The sequence below is a fragment of the Phyllopteryx taeniolatus genome, chromosome 21 (genome assembly GCF_024500385.1).
Source record: "Phyllopteryx taeniolatus isolate TA_2022b chromosome 21, UOR_Ptae_1.2, whole genome shotgun sequence".
Classification (NCBI taxonomy): Eukaryota; Metazoa; Chordata; class Actinopteri; order Syngnathiformes; family Syngnathidae; genus Phyllopteryx; species Phyllopteryx taeniolatus.
Window position 1 is genome coordinate 13,373,652 of NC_084522.1, and position 20,482 is coordinate 13,394,133.

General features: G+C 41.9%; 1 long non-coding RNA gene across 1 annotated transcript; it reads right to left on the reverse strand.

Moving 5' to 3' along the window:
* Positions 1 to 1,610: 1,610 nt before the first annotated feature.
* LOC133471386 (uncharacterized) lies at positions 1,611 to 12,329 on the reverse strand. Its single transcript, XR_009786207.1, has 3 exons — positions 11,941 to 12,329; positions 11,187 to 11,330; positions 1,611 to 1,763 (listed from the first exon to the last, which is right to left on the reverse strand). It is a non-coding gene; the product is annotated as an uncharacterized LOC133471386 (long non-coding RNA).
* Between the last annotated feature and the right edge of the window lie 8,153 nt (positions 12,330 to 20,482).

The window sequence follows — 20,482 nt, forward strand, 5'->3', positions numbered from 1 at the left end:
TCATTTTGGCCGTGGAAGTACAGAAGGCTATCTGTATAGGTTGGAGCCAAGAAACCTCTTGTGCAAAGTGCTGGAAATTCTCAACTCTGTGTAACATAAAAATGTATCTCTTTAAATCTATGTAGTACAACCACTTACATATCTACAGTATGGCACTAAATGTGAGAGTATTTTGAATTTTCTGTGGGTGCGTGTGCACACTTTAACAACACGCGGAACATTCTTAGAGAGGCAGATAGGGAGTCTTACACAATATCACTCACACAGTGAATTAGTGCCATTTTCTTGATGCACAATGGCTTATTCTGTCAGCAACAACCTCTCTCTGTCTTCCAACTCCTTCTCCCACAATATGACAAGCCTTTGTAAGACAAAGGAAGGGAAAATTAATATGAAAAGCTCCAAAGGTTACAACCTAGAAGATCCCAACAGTTTTGGAGCTATTGTTTAGTGACACCGAAAACATGATAAATGTCCAAATCTTTGCCAAAACCTGTTATGAAAATGAGCCCAACATGTGAGAAAATACTCCCAGCACCATCTTAATGTAACAGGAAAGCATCCTGTTTCTCACACAAGTTCATGTGAACATGAAGGTCAAATTTCCTGTTCAAGATTGATTGATCTAATTAAATCAATCTCTGCATTCTTTTGATCTCACAAAACAATTCAGTGCTATTTATTGGCAAACAAGGGCTAAAGCAAACCGAAACACGAATTATTTGAACTAGGTCGATACCAATGTATCCCGTCATATTTTCCAGTTGATTACAGTAATGTAAAAGTACCATAAAAAGGTTGAAAAATGTTCCAACGTCATCAAATTGAAAGAAAGATTACATTTTCGGCCCATAACGATGTCTCAAAAACTGTTACAAACACACAACATGTTAAAAAAAAAAACTTCTCTCTCGTGCATCAACATGAAACAATGCGCCTTTCCGCTGATATGGCTGTATTTTTTCATTTTTATTTAAAAAATTTTTTGGGAGGATTATTTTTGGAAAAACCCGTGAAGCACTGAAGCCGCAAAACGTGAAGCGCAAAGTGGCGAGGGAACACTGTATAAGAATAAAGTAACCAAATACACAGTGGAAGATAAGAAGAGCCATCTGCTGGAGTAGGTTCTTCATAACCTTATAAGTGTAAAAATAAGTTGAGCCACAGTTATTTTTTCCATTATGAAAATGTCCTACCATTAAAAACTAATTACAAATGACTAATACCAAGGTGACTTGCGGCACAGATGACACTCAAGCCCAGAATCCCTTAACTGAGAGCCACCTCACCGTGGTGCACATATGCTGATAGAGAATGGGAATTTTCAGTCTGAACTGCACCACCTCTAGGGTGTTTGACTTCAGTTTCCACTGTACTGTATGTATATTACCAGTGCAAAATTATGAGAGAAAATACTTCATTCTTCTTTGGTTTGAAAAACCAAATCAGTCTCTTTATATATATATATATATATATATAATATATTTATATTTATATATTTCAGTTTGTTTCCAAGGCTACTTTGTAAACCATTTAACTTAAACTGAAAGCAATAAAAGGGGAATGAACAAAAGACATTCTCCTCTGATTTGAGTTGGATGGTCATTTGATTTTTACTTTGCAACATTCAGAAACATCAAATGTCTGTGAGTGGCATCTGTTCAATGGTCAAATCGAGCAGCGTGTTCTGTCATTGGTCCCCAGTCTGCAACTTCTGCGGTGAGAACAGACGACGAAGACGATGATCATACCATTCGCGAAACCTAAATTACAGAGAGCAAAACATTTCAGCAAAAAGAAAATTTAATTATTACTTCCCCTCAATAAAACGCTCCAATAGGAGTCAGCATTCAGGCTAAAGACAGCGTTCACTACAGTCCCAGAGTGTTGAGTTACAAGGTGGTAAACGTTGAAATGCATTCAAGTTACATCTGTATGAAAGTAATTACAGCCGCAACATTGCAGCCTGTAATTGGGAGAAATACATAGTCAGCAACTAGTAAACATTTTTTTTTACAACAGCATGAATCACATAAATCCTGCTATTCAAACAAAGAAAATGTATAAGTAAGAAAAAAAAATAATTACAAGGTTGTAATCCTATTGTGCCATGCAATAAACTGAACAAACGCGGCAATTTTTGGATGGGATTTTTAAGTGGCCGGCACGGTGGGCGACTGGTTAGCACATCTGCCTCACAGTTCCGTGCTTTACAAAACAGTGCCATCACCCAACAAAAACAATTAAACAACCAACACTCAAACACAGTAAATGTTTTTCATTTCATTCCAAATCACATAAAATCAAGACATTTACATGTCTTGATTACCTCCTTTTTTACTTACATTGCAATGTGTTAATTAAATAATTTCTTATTACAGTAGTTCTCCGTGAATAATTGTTGATAATTATTATCACAATTCAATGAGCCCTGAATCAGAAAAGGGCATGTATGTTTTGGAATACAATTAGATACATGAAGGAAAAATGTGGCTATCCCGACAATGATTATATTTTATTTAACAAACCAAAAACATGAAAAAAAACAAGAACAAAAAGATTTTTTTCCGTTCAGATAAAAAAAAAAAAAAAAAAAAAAGTTTGGAGATACATTACAATTACAGCCAAATTAGATTATATTACAAACATTTGCACTTTCTGAGTAATTTTAAATTATACTGTAGGTTAGCTTGAACATCTGACTGCAAACGCTGATTTAAAAAAAAAAATATATATATTTTTTTTTTTTAATTTCTAATTGACTCATTATGGGATGTACTGTAGCTGAATATGGTGAGGATGGGCGGATTAAGAAACAAGCCATTTCGCAAATGCACACAAGCGACCATGGTCCAAATACATTCTGTGAGCTTACCCAGTGATCATGGTTCCCCAAGAAAGCCACTTCTAATAAATATACGGCGAGCCCACCCTGGTGGTAACAGCTGCTTGCATTCATTTGAATGACAACTGCAGGTTCTCTGTGATGAGATCGACCATTTCTCTGTTTAATTCCCTTGGGGCAAGTGTGCCAAGACTGGGATGAATCATGTATACACAGTTTAAAAAAAGAAAAGCATAAGGGAGAATATACAGTGACACACCAGCCCCACCTAGTCTGCCCTTGGCATCACAGGGACTTATGATGTCTTCACTAAAAGCAAGAATTTAGGTGGGAATTATTATTCCAGACAACATATTTTTGATAATCTTGTATTCGACTCTATTCTCAAATAAACGACGCACATAATCTTCATGTTAAACATAACCAATAGCAAATATGACCAGCTACCTGTATATAGCCTAAAACAGCAGTCCTCCTGATTTAAAATTTATCAATAGACAGTAAACACTTAAGTGTTCAACATCGAGTTCTTGTGCAGCCCTTTATAACTGAGTTTTAAGAAATACAATATACACACGTTGGTACCTTGACTTACAAGCTTAATTCATTCTGTGACCAAGTTTATAACTCAAATTAATTTTCCCTATTGAAATGAATTAAAATGCCATCAATCCATTCCAGTCCCCACCCCCACAAAACACCAAATTTTTTTGGGTTATTTGTTTTTAATAAAGAAAAATAACACCGCACCGGGTTAGGGTTAGACTATAGCGTTCCTTTTTACACTTCACTGAAGCTAGCTTGTAACTTTCATTTTGGCTTGCAACCCAAATAATAATTAAACCCCCCCCCCCCACCCCTCAAAAAAAAAAATCCATCACTAAAAATCGATCACTAAAAACCTGGGGCATTTACCACCGTACTATCCTACTATAGGCCAAGTATGTAATTACTTAAATGCAAAAGTTACAATTGCTACCAATGCTGGTCACATAGCAAAACATGACAGGCATGCGCAAATTTCATTTAAAAAAAAATCAGATATTTTAAGATATTAAGAAATGTTTGTAAAATTTCACCCAATATAAACAATAAAGGTATTAAATATTTTTTACGATCTCCACAGTATGTAGATTCACTAAAATTTTGTGAAAAAAAAAAAAACACCCACCCGTGATGACAATTTGGTTTGAAACATCAAAAAACTGTAAACAGATAGTTGCACGCAAACAAATAAATATAATGTAAAGATCCATACAGAGAAAAACAGCCTCCTTGATAGGAGTAACAAACTGATCAAAGTTAACTATCAGGTCAAACAAAAGGGCCAAAGAACTGCTTTCAGCAAAGCACTAGTCCGCTGCATGCAATGTTTGACCTTTGAGCAATTACAGTAAATAAAACTACGCGAGCAAGCTGTCACCATCCACTCCCTCACTGCAGAGGCGAGTGGATGCATCCAGTGGGTACATGTTGGGTGTGCCAGCAAAGGAAGTAGCTCTCATCCTGTGCCACCTTCTGCTCTTGTTAGAAACAGGAAATACCGCCATGACCCAACACTGATAAGAACAAGAAATTGAAACGTATCCATGCCGTGCTCAATACTGAACTGTAAAAGAACCCTAAAACTAACATTCTGCATGGGTAAAAGAAAGAAATGAAAAAAGAGATGACAATGGAGTAATAGGCATGCGATGGATAGTGATGAATATCCTGGTGCAATAAGATTACATTCGAGGAAAGCGAAAATATTCCCTACTGTCTAATTTGCCCTATTTAAACTTCAGTAATGTACTCAACTGTACAGAAAACACTTACTATACTGTACAAATTTTTTGGACAATAAAACCATTTAATATATTTATAATGGGATTTGTAATTAAAACGAAGCTCAAATGTAGAAATGAGTATTGAGGCACACTGAAAAAAGCCCACAAGCAAATAGTTAGGAGAATAAAGTCATAATTTTAACCAGGTGAATGCCTAAATTTCCACCAGAACCTAAAATCAACAGTGCGAGACCATGAGCCAATGACTTTCTTCAGAGACTTATATTATACACAGACATATAATGATCAACTAATTGTCTGCAGAGCATGGGTGGCGCTTTTTGCCTCTTTTTTCCATCGCTCTCCAACACTAATTACCTCCTCGCCTGCGCACCTGGTTCCAATCAGCACTCATCACTGCACGGCAACCCCCGCCGAACTGAATCCCCCCTGAGTATTCCTCCTGAACCCGCTGCCTCCATCCAACCGCCTCCCTTACAAGGAACCTCACCTTCCCCCTCTCAAACCGTTCCCTGGTGATTTAGGTTCCTGTGGCCCGTTTTTATTAAACTGCTCGCTAGTTTTTGACCTGCAGCCTCTGAGTTACCCCACCGATAAAGCTAAGATAGCTTTTGTCATTAATCTACTGCGTGAAGAGCTGCTAGGTGGGCTACTGCCTTGTGGCATAGTTCCTCATCAGTATTAGTCTCCTTTGAATTATTTTCCGCCGAACTGAAAAACGTTTTTGACCACCCTGATAAAGGCAGAGAGGTCTCTTGGCGGCTCCTGGCTCTTACTCAAGGCTCCAAATCTGCAGCATTTTATTCCATCAAGTTTCAGATTCTGAAAAATGAGTATGGGTGGGTTTTTCCAAAGGGCTGGTAAGACCCTTCTGGAACCTCTGGAGCGTCAGCGCAGTTTTAGTCACCTGCTCTGTATATACTGTGGACAGCCAGGCCATTTCATCGCTTCCTGCCCCCAGAAGCCAAAAGACCGGGCTCCCCACGGAACGAGAGCGCCCTGGGGGCTGGTTTCTTCTTTGCCAATAAGAAGGACACCACTCTCCGCCCCTGCATTGACTTGCGGGGACTCGCAGAGATCACTGTCAAAAATAAAGCCCTGCTGCCCCTCACTGACCTTTCATTTGAACCCCTGTGACGCCCAGATATTCACTGCGTTGGACCTGCCTATCACCTCATCCACATCAAAGAGGGGGATGAGTGGAAAACAGCCTTCAATACCCTCCTAGGACATTTCAAATATCTGGTCATGCCCTTTGGATTAACCAACGCCCCCGCAGTTTTGCAAACATTCATCGACGTCCTCCATGATATGCTTAACCGATTCATCTTCATCTACTTAGATGACGTCCTCATGTTCTCCCCCTCACTGGAAGAACATCGATAACATGTCCGCCAAGTGCTTCAGCGCCTTCTTGAGAACCGCCTTTTTGAGAACTGCCTTTTTGTTAAACCCGAAAAGTGTGAATTCCACCTCTCTCCTGTACACTTTCTGAGATACATCATTGCCAAGGGATAATTAAACCAGCCCCGGTATAATCCAGGCAGTTGTCAACTGGCCCATTCCCTCCAGCCGCAAGGAGCTGCAACGATTCCTGGGTTTCGCAAACTTCTACCGCAGATTCATTCACGACGATAGCAAAGTGGCCGTTCCCTTCACCAGTCTCACCTTTACCAACTCCCCGTTTCATTGGACGCCTGCTGCTTCCCAAGCCTTCAACCACTTTAAAGAACTGTTCACCACTGCCCCTATCCTGAAACACCCTGATCCCTCCATCCAGTTCCTGGTAGAAGTTGACGCCTTGGACACTGGAGTTGGAGCAGTCCTCTCCCAAAGGGACCCCAAGACCCAGAAACCTCACCTCTGTGCCTTCTTTTCCCGTTGCCTGTCACCTGACGAACGTAACTACGACACGAGTGAGTTACTAGCAATTGTTTGGGCCTGGGAGGAATGGAGTTACTGGCTGGAGGGGGGCGGGACCCCTTTTCTTATCTGGACTGACCATAAGAACCTCGCCTACCTCCACACTGCTAAATGGCTGAACCCCCGTCAAGCTCGCTGGGCTATGTTCCTCAGCCGCTTTAATTTTAGTCTCTTTTTTCGACCTAGGTCTCCCAACACCAAGCCAAATGCCCTTTCTCGCCTCAATTCACCCCTCTCCGCCTCTGTGGAGCCTGAACCCATCCTTCCCTCCTCCTGTTTTGTCTGGGCTGCTGTCTGGGAAATCGAACAAGTGGTTAAGGCGGAGGCTCAGAGAGACCAACCTGACCCCAAGACCCGACCTCCAGACCATCTCTTCGTGCCCGATTCTGCCCGCTCTCAGGTGCTTCAGTGGGGTCAGTGCTCCAAACTCACCTGTCATCCCGGAATCACCCGTACCCTCCAATTCCCCCAACAACACTTCTGGTTGTCCAGCCTGGCGAAAGACACCCGGCAATTCATCCTAGCCTGCTCAGTCTGTGCCCGGGGAAAGGCCTCACATCAGCCCCTTCCCAAGTTACCTTTTGCTTTCGAGACCGCTAACCTTTTGTCCTTCATGTATTCAAACTCCACGGAATCCCCATAGTTCATTAGTTCTCCTTGCAGGTCTGGAGGGAGTTTTGCAAGACGGGCTACCATCCACAGTCCCACGGCCAGACGGAGAGGGCAAACCAAAATCTGGAGTCTGCTCTTGCCTCACGCAATCCCGCCGCCTGGAGAACCTTTATCCCGTGGGTTGAATATGCCCACAACTCCCTCACCAGCTCTGCCACAGGTATGTCTCCCTTCAAGGCATGCTATGGTTTCTAACCCCCTCTGTTCAAGGAGCAGGAGCATCCTGTGTCGGTTCCTTCGGTGAGGGAGCGCCTGCGGCGGATCCAAGCTATTTGGAAGGATGTCAGGGCAGTTCTCACTCGTTCGGCCGATAGGAGTAAGCGGGTGGCTTATCTTCATCGCTCCCCTACAGCAGAATACAAGGTGGGTCAGATGGTGTGGCTCTTCTCCCTCTCCAAACTGAATCACATAAACTCACACCACGCTTCATCATTCAACTCCACATCGGTACAGTCAAAGCTTCCCCAGTCTTTCAAGATCCATCCCACGTTTCATGTTTCTCTGGTCAAACCTGTCTCCACCAGTGTTCTTAGCCCTCCGGCTGTACCCCCCGACCCACTCTCATCAGGGATTTTTAGGCGGCCCACCCTGGGAAGCCTGGCACCTGCGCACATGGTTCCAATCAGCACTCATCATTGTCTGCACTTAAGCCTGCCTGTTCCAGCGCCAGAGTATTCTCGCGCCCACGCGGTACACCAGCCGACTCGTTACTCCTGCTCATAAGAACAGATTCCCCGATTACCCGCCTGTGTCTGAACTTACTCTGTTTTCCTCCTCCAGTGCCTTCCTGTTCCTGCAGCCACAACACTCACTCCAACCGCACTGCCAAGTTCACCCACCTGCTCATGCTCCAGTCACTGGCGACTTCACTTCGGAACAGCAACAGACGTAAATGTTAGCACTTCTGAAAAGTATTTTCCCACGGTTATTGAATCTGTATGAGTTTCACTTTTTGAATTGAACTATTGAACTACAGTAAATCAACTTTTCTGTAATATTCTAATTTATTGAGCTGCACCTCGCTTTCTCTATATTTATTTTGTTTTCAGTGTACTGTAACCCTAATGCCTCATCGTACTTTACAAAATTCATAAATTGGTCTACACGTCTTAAAAATTATTGACTGGTTCGATTAAATTAAGTTAAAATAAATTCTGACCTAATGATAGATAAATATTTCAACATCTGTGATGCTCAGCGAGTGAATATGCATCTGAAGTGCTTCTGATATATTTGATATTAACAGTGTTTAACTCAGTGAGATGCTTGTAAGACATTTCAAGGGATTCATATCTGTGGTCCACAATGACTTGATTTCTTGGCAATCATTTCCCCCACACCAAGTTTTAAATTCACTCTGACTCTGAACATGCCTTTACTCTCAGCCATGCCATGGAGCTTTAAAATATGAATCATTTGCATCAACACTTTCAGCAAATGAGAAGATAATGACACCCCTTTTGTAGAGCCTCAGCAGGCTTCACACTCACGGTATTACACTGAGTGCAGCCAAGTGAGGTTCAGACCAAGGAACTGAGTGAACACCATGCAGTGATGAACACTAACTGCATTAAACACTGACTAGTAACACCAATGCCTTCGCTTAATAAATCCCCTGGTTCCAGATGTGTGTTATTCACATTTCCACAAACACATCAACTTCACATGTATTTGTCAAATCTATTGAATAACATGCAAACTTTCTTTGCCAGATCTTGTGTTTATTCAAACAGAGTCGCTGCCAGCTCTCTTGCAGAGACGAAAAGTCTTTACGGAGAGAACTCTCCTGATAACATGATGATTTAGATTTTTGAGGAAAAACAGACCTTGGGAGTTTTGGCCTCTTTTTCATCACTGAGTCTAATCTGAAACATGTATCTGAGATAAATTCACAGTTCTTTAGAACGATGGAGGGGAACAGTCCTTTACGATTGAATGATTTGGAAATACTATTCCCATGTCCATGAGTCATTTGTTTACTAGTGACAAAAAGCAAATAACGTTTTCTAAATGGTGACTGTATTCACCCAATTGACCTTAAACGGAACCAGGAGTAATTTTGCTTTCGGGACAAATGGCACAGTGCCCTATCCGATTCAAGAGGGGCACTAGGGTAAACCAACAACAACAACACAAAATCTTAATACAGGGTAGTAATTCAATTGCAAAATGAATGTGTAGCCTGCTCAATAGCTTTCCCAGTTCTTTCAACGTTGTGTGAAGCAACTGAGCCAGATACCGCAAAAATTTCACTTGGCAAAATAAAGATGATTCTGATGATAATGAAATGTATTTGCTCCCACCCTTATTATTATTATTTTTTTTTTAAAGACACTTTTTTTTCCTGGGCACTCTTGGCTTCACTTATGCAAGTAGAAGCTGCTTGGCTACTTCTCTCTCAGTTGTCGTGGTAACAAAAGTTGTACTTGGCATTAGTTCCGCAGTAGAGTGGGAGGGGTGAGCCGCAGCTAATTTCATGAGACAGGACTGCCCCCTTCAAATCAGGCTAAGTTCGGGGGGGGGGCTTAAATTATGGTGTGTAAAGTGTACTTTAGTTCTTGACCCTTAGGGTATTTTGACAAAAGCATGTCACAGCCGCGTTATTACGACACCTCGAACAGTTTTAAATAGTGAAGAAAAAATACTTTTTAAGTTAATTTTCATGATGACATCTGATCATTTACTTTAGAGCTTGCAACATTATTAAAGAACTTAAAATTATTATTGTGTCCTACAAAAAGCAACACTTTTGCCGCATGCTAGATCTTTTCTAAAAATCTGCAGAGGAAATGAACCTGCCTGCAGTTCTATATTTTAAACCAGCCAGTGTGATCCAGGTTTATTACAATGCAATGCCATTCTGCCTCAGGTTACTGTATACCTCAAGTTGCTGTCTGAAGTTCTTTGTTTCAAGTGCAGCTATGAAGCGAGGTGAAGTTTCCCTTCCCGCAAGCCTTGGCGCACTGAGACCTCGCTAGTGGCAGCGAGGTGAAAAGGCTCAACGTTTCCAATCTGATAACAAAAAGAAGGTGCACGCTGTGCATATGTGCTGGACCAGCTGCCGTTATCAAGATGAGATCTCTCGATTGACCCCACTCTGTTTGTATTATCGGAACGCTGGCCTGAGGGCAGGAACAATGATGGTGGCAGCTGGGTGTTATTGTATTCTATGCACAGGAAAGCTGCCGCTGTTACTGCTGGCCAAAGTTTGGTCACCTGAGATCAACCAGAAAATTACAGGCTTGGATTTTTTAAGTGGGCCTTTTGTGCTGGAGACAATTTATGGTGTACTGGAAGAGGAAAGTGGAATTCCCAACAATGTAAAGTATTTCAAAAGAATAGTTTAGACGTCTATAAATGTCAATGCCGCCAGTTACACTTCCCTGCAAAACAAATTAAAAATGTGTTGTTAAATATATTTATAGGCCAAAAGTCAATTAAAAAAAAGAAAAAAAACATCTACCCCTAAGGTGTCTTGATTGGTCGACTGGCTCGCTGCTTTGCAATAATCTAGCTTCATCGACAGTGATGCGGTATGGTATTTTATTGTATTATTATTATTGGAACATATAGACAGTTGAAATGTCTTTCTCAAGGGCCCACAGTTTCAACACAATACAGTCCAAAACCCGGAAAACAATAACAATAATACAATCGTTCTTCTCCATTCTTACATACTGTTTGTTATGCAAACTCAACACAACCAGCACCAACACAGGCTTCAGGCCGCTTGCTATTTGTCTATCGCATTACTGCTGAAGTGAAGAATAGTTTAACTCTTGTTAAATGGGACAGTCCCGCCTTTGGGAGATTTGCTGCCTACCACCCTTATCCTTATGTCACAATGCTTGACAGCTACTTGTAAGCATTACTGTTATTTTAGCAGTTATTTTAAAGTTAGGTCCCACAAAGCTGAATATAACTGCCATTTCGATCAGTAAAAAACAAATACTTACCTTTAGTCTGAGCAGTGATGCTGTCACGTACGTGGTTAGGGCGAAGGCGAGGAACGCAAGGCAAGAAGAACATGGTGGACCCAATTCCAGGGAAGCAGGGAGGTAAGGCAGGAGTACGGGAGTCTCAAAATAATAATATTTAATCTTCAAACAAGGAAAACAAGGATATTGGATAAAGCAAAACTGAATGAAGTCCCACAACAGATAACAACCAAAGTAACAAAGAAACACTTGAATATCTAAAACTGGAAACAAACTATGACCTGTGAGTAAGACGTGGAATAGATAGGGAAAATGACACCGGACAATGACATACCACAATGGTAAAGACAACTGGCGACTATGACATGGCAAAGACATTTGACAACGACAAGAACTGAAAGAAACCAGGGAACTAAATACAAACAAATTGACGAGACGAGGAACACCTGGACAAGACACGAGTGGCTGGAGAGAGCTGATTGGTCGACACAAAGTAGACGATAACAGGTGGACACGACAACCTAATGAGCACAAGACAAACATGTAACACAGGAAAACATGGAACAAAACTAAACACAACCCAAACCAAAACACAGACCATGACAGATGCGCAATGAATCTTGGAAGGGGAAAGGATAGTTTTGATCCATTCTGAAAAAAAATCTGATAACCCCTAAACTGGGATATCCATCAATTTTCTATGCTGATGTAATAGGTTTCAATGAGAATTGCTTTGAAAATAACAGAAAGTCTCAGTTTTAAGTACAGGTACCATTGTGTGGGAGCTGAATCCACGCTGCCAGAACTGAAGACAGATGAGTGAAACACTACACCATCAGTCAATAACTGTGACATAGAAAGATCATTAAAATGCCATAAACAACCTTTTGCCCAGCCTCGCAGCTGATAAAATAAATACAAATAAACTGTGCAGTAATATTACTATGTACTAGAGTATATAGTCATTTGCTTATCTCAGAGTCCCCTGTTTGCAGGATTGTCTTCTTATCGCCACACTTCAGGGGAGTGCTTGTATTTCTCTAAACTATAATAGACACTCAAGGTCCAGGCTGTTTTTTTTGTTACCTAATGAGGCCCCCAGATGTTCCGACTGTAGCAGTTGCCAGTTGTGTCCAGACATACACTATATCACCACTAATATTTCCGTGCCGCTCCCTTCTCTGTCTTTCTGCTTGTCCATTTCAATCCCTCTTAAAGTTTTCTGTACTTTCCTGGAAAAGAAACAAGGAATGTTCTGGAACGGTAACATCATATACTGTTAGCCAGCTCCAACTCACAAGCCTTAATCTTCCCCACTGTGTACCCCCGTTGTCCAGTTGATACCATGGTAACGGAACTAATTTTGTTTCGTCACTACCAAGACGGCACACTTACACATGCACATACACACATTGCACATTTTCCATGGCTTCAGGATATTATGCAGACATGACTAAATCCAATACACTAAAAACTAACCCTTTACCTTAAGTTAAGTTTGAACAAGTCTGTTTCCTACATGGAGACCTATATTTCTATACCCAACAGGAACGTTCATAAATCTGTACGGTGTAAGTGAGGGGGTACACAAGCGATTTGCATTTATAACTCACAACACGAAATAGTTGGGCCTCAACCGGGCAAGTGACCTTGTCTGCTACCGTGGCTTTTTCCTCTCCTGCTGCAGTCAATTTACACTTCGTAATGAACAGAGGTGGGACTAAATCACAGATGTGTAAGTCTTAACATTTAAGTTTCAAATAACTCCTAAGATCCTGTGGCAAAAATTAAGCAAGTCAAGGCCAGTTCCCACTAAATTTCAAGAAAGTCAAGTGAAGCCATTACTTGGATTAAGCAAGCCAAAAGTCAAGTCATACAATATTGTCCGGTTCCAACAGAAATTTGCACATTAGCCACTTTGCACTCACTATCTGTACTTGTGTTTAGTTAGCTGCAAGGCACCGAGGCGCAGAGTTACGTCGGCAGTGGTGAATCTGAAATCTGATCTGGTTAAAAAAAAAACAGCCAGGCCTTTGGTCGACACTAAGTGTCCTATGCCAGCACTCAGGATTCTGATGGCCCTGGGCAGATTACATCGACATGGCAACACAGGCGCTGAAAACTGATTGGATGGAAAAAAAATACAAAAAATCTGACATATATTGTACATAACTGGAAGCTGGGCAGCCAAGACACATGCAATGAAACAAATTTGTAAATGTAGGTCAGTGCTTCTAAAAATGTTCAGTTTTGGAGATTCCACTCGACTCTTCCTGAGGGAAATATGGCCTGACCCAATGTGTGTTTACCGTCTTCTTTGCATACTTTTGGGATGATGAGATGTTATGAAACAGTGACGCTGGTGGTAAAAAATTACAAAATAGAGCCACAGATCTCAATGGGCTTAAGTTAGCCATGTAAATTCCCCCTGGGTGATATTGGGAAACAAGTGGTGACAGCTGTGGCCAACATGTTGTAATATCAGACCATAAGTGTGACCTGCATATATAAGTGTATCTGATGCAAGTCCAATACATCAGTGGGAGGTATTAAACTTTCTCAAATTGAATAACTGCAGAGTAAGTGCATACTTTATGCATTCATGGACCGATGCTGGCATGCTCCCATACAAGCATGTAGCATTAATACATGACATGTGGGACTACTTAAGAAAGTTCAGGCCCCTGTTTTGACTCTGGCCTCACCTTTGTTACGTTTCTGTGTAGTTCAACAGGAGTTTGGTCTGCCGCAGACATAACATGCGTAATATAGCATAACTATGGCGCGATTACAAAACATTCTGCTGGGAGGAGGAAACACATCTTAAGAGGTATCCATTTCAGCTGTGTGTATAGTATAGCTGTATTTATGTATGTAATTATGTGTGTGCTGTGCATGAGCCACAGATCATTTATTTCCTTTGCTTACAGTTGACACCGGTTTTAGAAAGTCTCAAAACCAGGACCGCAAGTCACCACCAACCTCTCCTAGACTCAGCACTTGTAATGTATTTATAGCATGGTATTTCCCCCGCTTGCTGGCCTAGACCAAGTCCAGCATCCATTGTTATTCCTGCAAGAGAGGTTAAGACATTTGTATATGTCCCATTCTTTTATTATACACAGAATCTGTTAGGAACAACATAAAAAAAAAACAATGTGTTATTTCACCGTCAAAGATAGATGACAAAATCAGATAGGGCATATTTTCAAATATATTTTTACAATTGGTTACACTTTTTAATGTACAGTATGTAATGTGTGTTGGGGCAAAAGCAATGAATGTACTCATTCAGATTTTACTAGCTTGACCTAAATTAATCATACGGCCATCAACAGTATTACCATTTGTAGTCAACTCACTAGCCTCCCTCAGTGTTGATGCTATATTTTAATTTATTTCTGGATCTTAGTTTAGATTAGATTGACCTGGCAGCTCATAGAGGCGGAAATCTGATTGGACAAAAACATCCAACATCTACATACATGGGAATCGAGCAGCTGCGAGAGAATTCAAGATCGACGAATCCAAGTGGAGGAAGCAGGAAAACGAGCTTTGCCAATGTCAAGAAGATGAAGCTGAGTTTCTGCGGAAACAAGGTGAGATGGCCCGAGTTGGAAGACCAACTGGAGCAATGGATTAATGAGCTAAGAACACCCGGGAGAAGCGTCTCTACAGTCACCATTCGACTGAGTGCAACCGCTCCAACTCCAACCGCTGGACATCGGTGTAAACAGGGAATTCAAAGTGAAGTTGCGAGCGGCATGGGAGCGATGGATGACAGATGGCGAACACAGCTTTACTAAGACTAGGAGGCAGCGCCGGGCGAGTTTGTGAATGGATTGTGGATGCTTGGGCTAACGTGTCTGCTTGCACTGTTGTTCGAGCTTTCGTAAAAGCCGGCATCATTTCTGAGGAGCCGCAGGGCAACGAGACTGACTCCAACGAGTACGAGAGGGAACCTGTCGTGTTTGATGGAGATCTTGCCCAGCTGTTCATTTCGGATACAGAACATGAGGACTTTGATGGATTTGTGGATGAGGATTGATCAAAAAATAACGTGAGTACATTGTTACATACTTCAATAAAGTACAACCGCACTCAGTTTTGCTCCCGCTGCCTTTTTAAAAACATTGTTTCAGCGTGCATGCATGCTACCATATGTTTTAAGCTAGCGTATGTTTTACCATGCCTGCGACCAATAATTCGGTGCGCCTTATGTATGTGTTAAATACAGAAATAGACCCTGTAACTGAGACTGCGCCTTTTAATACGGTGCACCTTATGGTCGTGAAAATACGGTACTTGATATCTGTACTGTATGCGTCAGAACCGCCCCCTAAGCTTTTGATATTTTGAACTAACTTTTGATGGACAGGCCAATGAGTTAAGGAGTACAGATGTGCTCTCATCTTTCCTTCACTCACCGTTTGTCTGATTTAGCACATGGGGCCCATTCTTGGTGGGTATATGAGGTTTTCTGGAGGCTAGATCTTTTTTATTTTATGACCTTACAAATCTATAGCAGTCTTCTTTTCACAGTTCCACAAATCTGCAGAACCAGCGTGCCAGGTCAGCCTCTGGAGCATGTTGAGTCTTCCATGTGGTATTATGGAACTATTTACCGGCTTCTCTTTATTGCTGTAGCTCACATCACTTACCCTGGAGGTGGCAGTGAACTATTTGGAACGCAGTCCTCAACATCTGATAGACTGCATCCTTGCGCTTGTTGTACAAATTTTTCTCTCCATGTATCCCCCCTTCCTTCCGCCCCGACACTTTCCTGCTCTTTAATACTTTTTCAATATTTTATAACTTCTTTTTTCCTGTTCTTCTGTTAATCATTTCTTTTCTTTGGCATCTCATTTGCTTTACTATTTCCTTTGACCATCTCTCCCTCCATTAATTTAAATTCTGAACATCAAGGTTTCTTTGTCCATTTTTACTTGTATTATTTGTTCTCTAGCACATTATTACTGAACACTAACAACCCTTTCAAAGGATTGACCCGCTCTTTTTTTTGTTTTTGTCCTGTTCGGCTTTTAGGTGAAATGAAATGGTATAAAACTGCTGCTATAGACTGGGTACATACAATATAATAATATATGATAATCAGGCCTAATTTAAGATGATCCTGACTGATTATCCTGTGATGTGGGGTGCGTTAAGAGTGATTTTTCCTCCCTGGGAAAGCAGTCAAGGCTGACAATTGTAAATGTTAAACATATTCAATAATTTCCATCCAAATCCTGATTTGTGTGGTCAACACCGAGGTCGTCCGATCCACGGACACCGTAATTGTCACAAGGTACAGAACGAGAGCCAATTAGGAAGTGACCTGAAGCTTGCATTGTTACTACATTACTGTACTAAAGTGGACATCAGGTAATTGTACTCAACTTGAGTTTATTTCCCCCCAACATCTGTTTAGTATTACTCCCCATATTTGATAACAGATACGCTCTACTCCTTATTTTGTCAAAATACTGTAGGCATCCACTGATAATGGCATAGTGTAAATGTAGATGTGGTATTACTTACCTTTTAAATTTATTGTTTTGCACACACAGTACTACCTCTCCTGCTCTCTATTTTACACTGTGACACAATGTTAACGCTATTGTTATCATTTCCTGTTACTGATTCGGCTTCATGGGAAGGAGATTAAAGGTCAGTGCATTTCATCTGCCGTAGTAGTAGCTGCCATCTCATCCCGTTTATACACTTTGCTATTGTTCTATTGCATTCAACAAAAACTAAGATTAATGAGCATTGAGTAGATATTGAACATTTTGAAATTGAAGAGTTTATTCTTAAATAAACACCATAGGCAAATTAATCAATCATGTTTATCAATTATGGAATGTGTAATTCTCTGCACCTCTGTTTCATGGGAAAATGGAAAAAAAGTATGGCGACTCTTCATCAAATCTGCGCTTGAGGAAGACTGTCTAATCTCTCTAAAACTGATTTACTCAGCTTCATAAGACAATTTGGACAATTGTGTATAGAATAGAGAAGAATTGGGTTCCAGCATAATGTTCTTTCATTTAAACACCCTGCCTGACATTTGACAATAGCAAGACTATTTTCATAAGTGTGAAAGTAAACAATGGAATTCTATATTCTTTGTTGTCGAGGTTGTTGTTGTTTTATTATTCTATTTATTTTCACACATTTTAGATCAGTTTGCATGGTGAAAAGACACATGCATGCTGTGGGGATCTTCTCCTCTTGTCCCTGTGTTTGCTGTTCCGGAGTCTGTGGGGGCGGGACTTTTTTTTACTCCTTACTCCTTGGCTTCAGTAGTGCCTGGCAGCCCTGCCCCCACCCCCTCGGCTCACTGAACTCTTGAGATTTTAATGCACCACACCACTCGGGGGGCCACTGATACACGGGGTAGGGCCAATGACTGCCAGTCATAGTAACGGGGGGGGAGGTGGGTCTCACTTACTTGCATGGCGGTGCTCCCGAGGCCGGGCCCCCCAGGCTGGATGACTGATTGGTGTTGGGGCACACCTCTCATGGACCGCGGCTTCTCCTTTGCCCCCCCCCTCCTTATCGTTCCCTTGTCGGGTGTTCCTATCCGCCCTCCTTTCCAACAAACAAGGGACACTCTCCCGCCCTCGGGCTGGGTGGGGACTGGCTGCATCGCGGGCCCTGCGGGTTGGGAGGGGGGCGTATGGCTCTCCTGGGAGTGGAAGGGGGGTGGGGTGGCAGGGCGTGTGGGGCGGGGTGGTTGGCTGGGGTGGTGGCATTGGATCCCTGCGGCCCCCGCTGGGTGGCCAGTTATCGGGGTGCCTCGGTGGGGCCGGCGGACCGCCCTGGGTCCCTCGGTGTGGGACGTGTCCCGTCCGCCGGGCTGCTCTCCGGTGGACCCCTGGGCCTGATCCCGCCCCTCGATTGATTGGGTGGGGTCATCAGCAATTCCAGGACACTTCTGTCAGTCTTTGTGCATGTAAAACGGTATCAATTCACTTGCATGTATCCGCAGGCACACACCCCTAGGACTCTTTCACTGGTGGAGTGGGGTCACGCACTTACTAAAACAAATAACTAATGAATATGCAAATCGCTTGTGTATCCCCTCACTTATACTCTCGTCCTGTAGACTTTTATAATTTACATAATTAATGCCACCACACTTCAGTTGTACAGCCGGGTTCACGACCCTTGTCCTGCATGCTTCTTCTCCTGTCCTTGTCCTGTTCCATCTTGTCCTGTCCTTCCCTCACAGGGTCTAGCACCATAGCCCCATGCAACACTCATATTTAATGTTTCATTGTTGTAGATAATGTAATGATTTACTTCCCTCATCCTGTTTACAATTAGTGCTTTGTCTTTTGTCTTTGTTTCTCTCTCCCTTCAAGAAACTTTGTGCTGTTCGAGTGATCAAGTCTGATTCTCAATAAACCTCAACTATAATACCACAGAGGAAGCTTAAAAACTTCACTGTAACACAGTAAAACTGTTCCGGCATAAAAGGGATACAGATTTTCCATTCTGCTTGACCTAACAGCCGAACCGGACAAAATAAATAAGAAAATAATTTTTTTAAATAAATAAATAAACACCCTGTCTGTAGCTGTCCACATGCCCCAATTTTTTAAATCCCAGGTCATGTGAAGATTGCAGTTAACAACAGCTGATTCTTTATTAAGTCATTGTATTCACTGTAAAAACAAGACATTAGATCGGAAAAAAGTGCAGATTACAATCATTCTTTCATTTTAACATCCGAGTGAAAGAGGGCACATAAGTGGTTACATGTCGCACCCTCTGCATGGTGACATTTCAAACAATACCTTTTGACTAACTCCGATTGGTTCCATAGCAGTTAAATGACAAAGTTGGACATAAATGTCAAAATCACGAGGTGCAGGTTTTCCCCACGTCTTCCATTAACACCTAGCTGGGCTCTTGGCACCAACCTCCCGGGGAACAACAGTGCCTCCCGTGCAGGCCCCAAGATCTCCTGGGAAATGATTGTTCGACTAATGTCGTTATAAAATTCAATACGCACTTGGCTGCGCTCCTGATTCCTGCAGCACAATGTTGATAATCCATCACAGGAAAATTGTGAATGAAGGCGAGATTTGACCGAGTGTGTTGCCACAGGCAATGTATTGTTGATGTGGGCCAAGACGTGTGTTGATCATTTGTCAGCTTGAAAAGCGTAGATAGACAGACAGACAGAAAAAAAAAAAATAATAAAAAAATCCCACTTTCAGCTCACCAGTTCAACGCAGCAAATAATATTTTCTAGGGCGCGTGCCAGTCATGGGCCCTTAGAAACATCATTACTTTTCTCTACCCTGCGGCGTCCCCAATATACAGACAGGTGGACAGACAGATAGACAAAAAGGCAGACAGATAGCTATAGACATCTAAGCCGGCTACATTTTGCAAATGAACGATGAAACCAAGGTTGAACTTTTTGGACATAGTTCCAAAAGGTAAGGTTGCGCAAACCATGGTTATTATAAGAAACAAAAATTAACAAAATAACCAAAACTAAAATTGAAAATTAAAACTACCGGTAACTGAATTTGAAAAAGGAAAAGTCAAAACGAAATAAAATCTTAGCTGTTCCCAGTTTGGACTCTTCTGGACGCAGATGTCGGATGTTGTTCCTGGTACCTGCTGGAACCATCCTCCCAGCTTGGGGGTTACTGCCCCCGGTGGCCCGATCGCCACAGGCACCACTGTTGCCTTCGCCATCCACATTTTCTCTTGTTCTTCCTTAAGTCCTTCCTGTCTTCTGATGTTTATCCACCACCACTATGCCAAGGTAGTTGCCCACCAGCCAATTACCAACATTTGTTTCAACTCAAAAGTACAGGTTTTGAATGAAATGTTTCTTCTCCAGCTGGTATACCTGCCTCATTTTTGGCTTTGCATACTTACAAGTTAGAACTATGTCAAACAAAAACAGTACCTTGTAAAAAAATGTAAAATAAAAAAAAATGCATTTGGGCCGTGACTAACTGGCGACCAGTTCAAACTCAGCTGGGATAGGCCCCAGTCCCCTGGGACCCTGAACAGGATTAGTGGTATAAAAAAATGGATGGATGGATAAATACATCATGAATAAATAAAATAACTCATCTTCTTAGCTGCATTCTTATGCTGATGTGAACCATGCCTTGCACAAAGGACTTCTCATACTTACAATTAAGAATTGCTGACTTGCATGAAAGTGGAAAAGGTCACAAAGTATCTTTAAAAGGTGTGCTATTCATCCGTCCATAGTAAAATAGATTGTCTATGAATGGAGAAGGTTCAGCACTGTTGCTTTGCTGCATAGGAGTGGC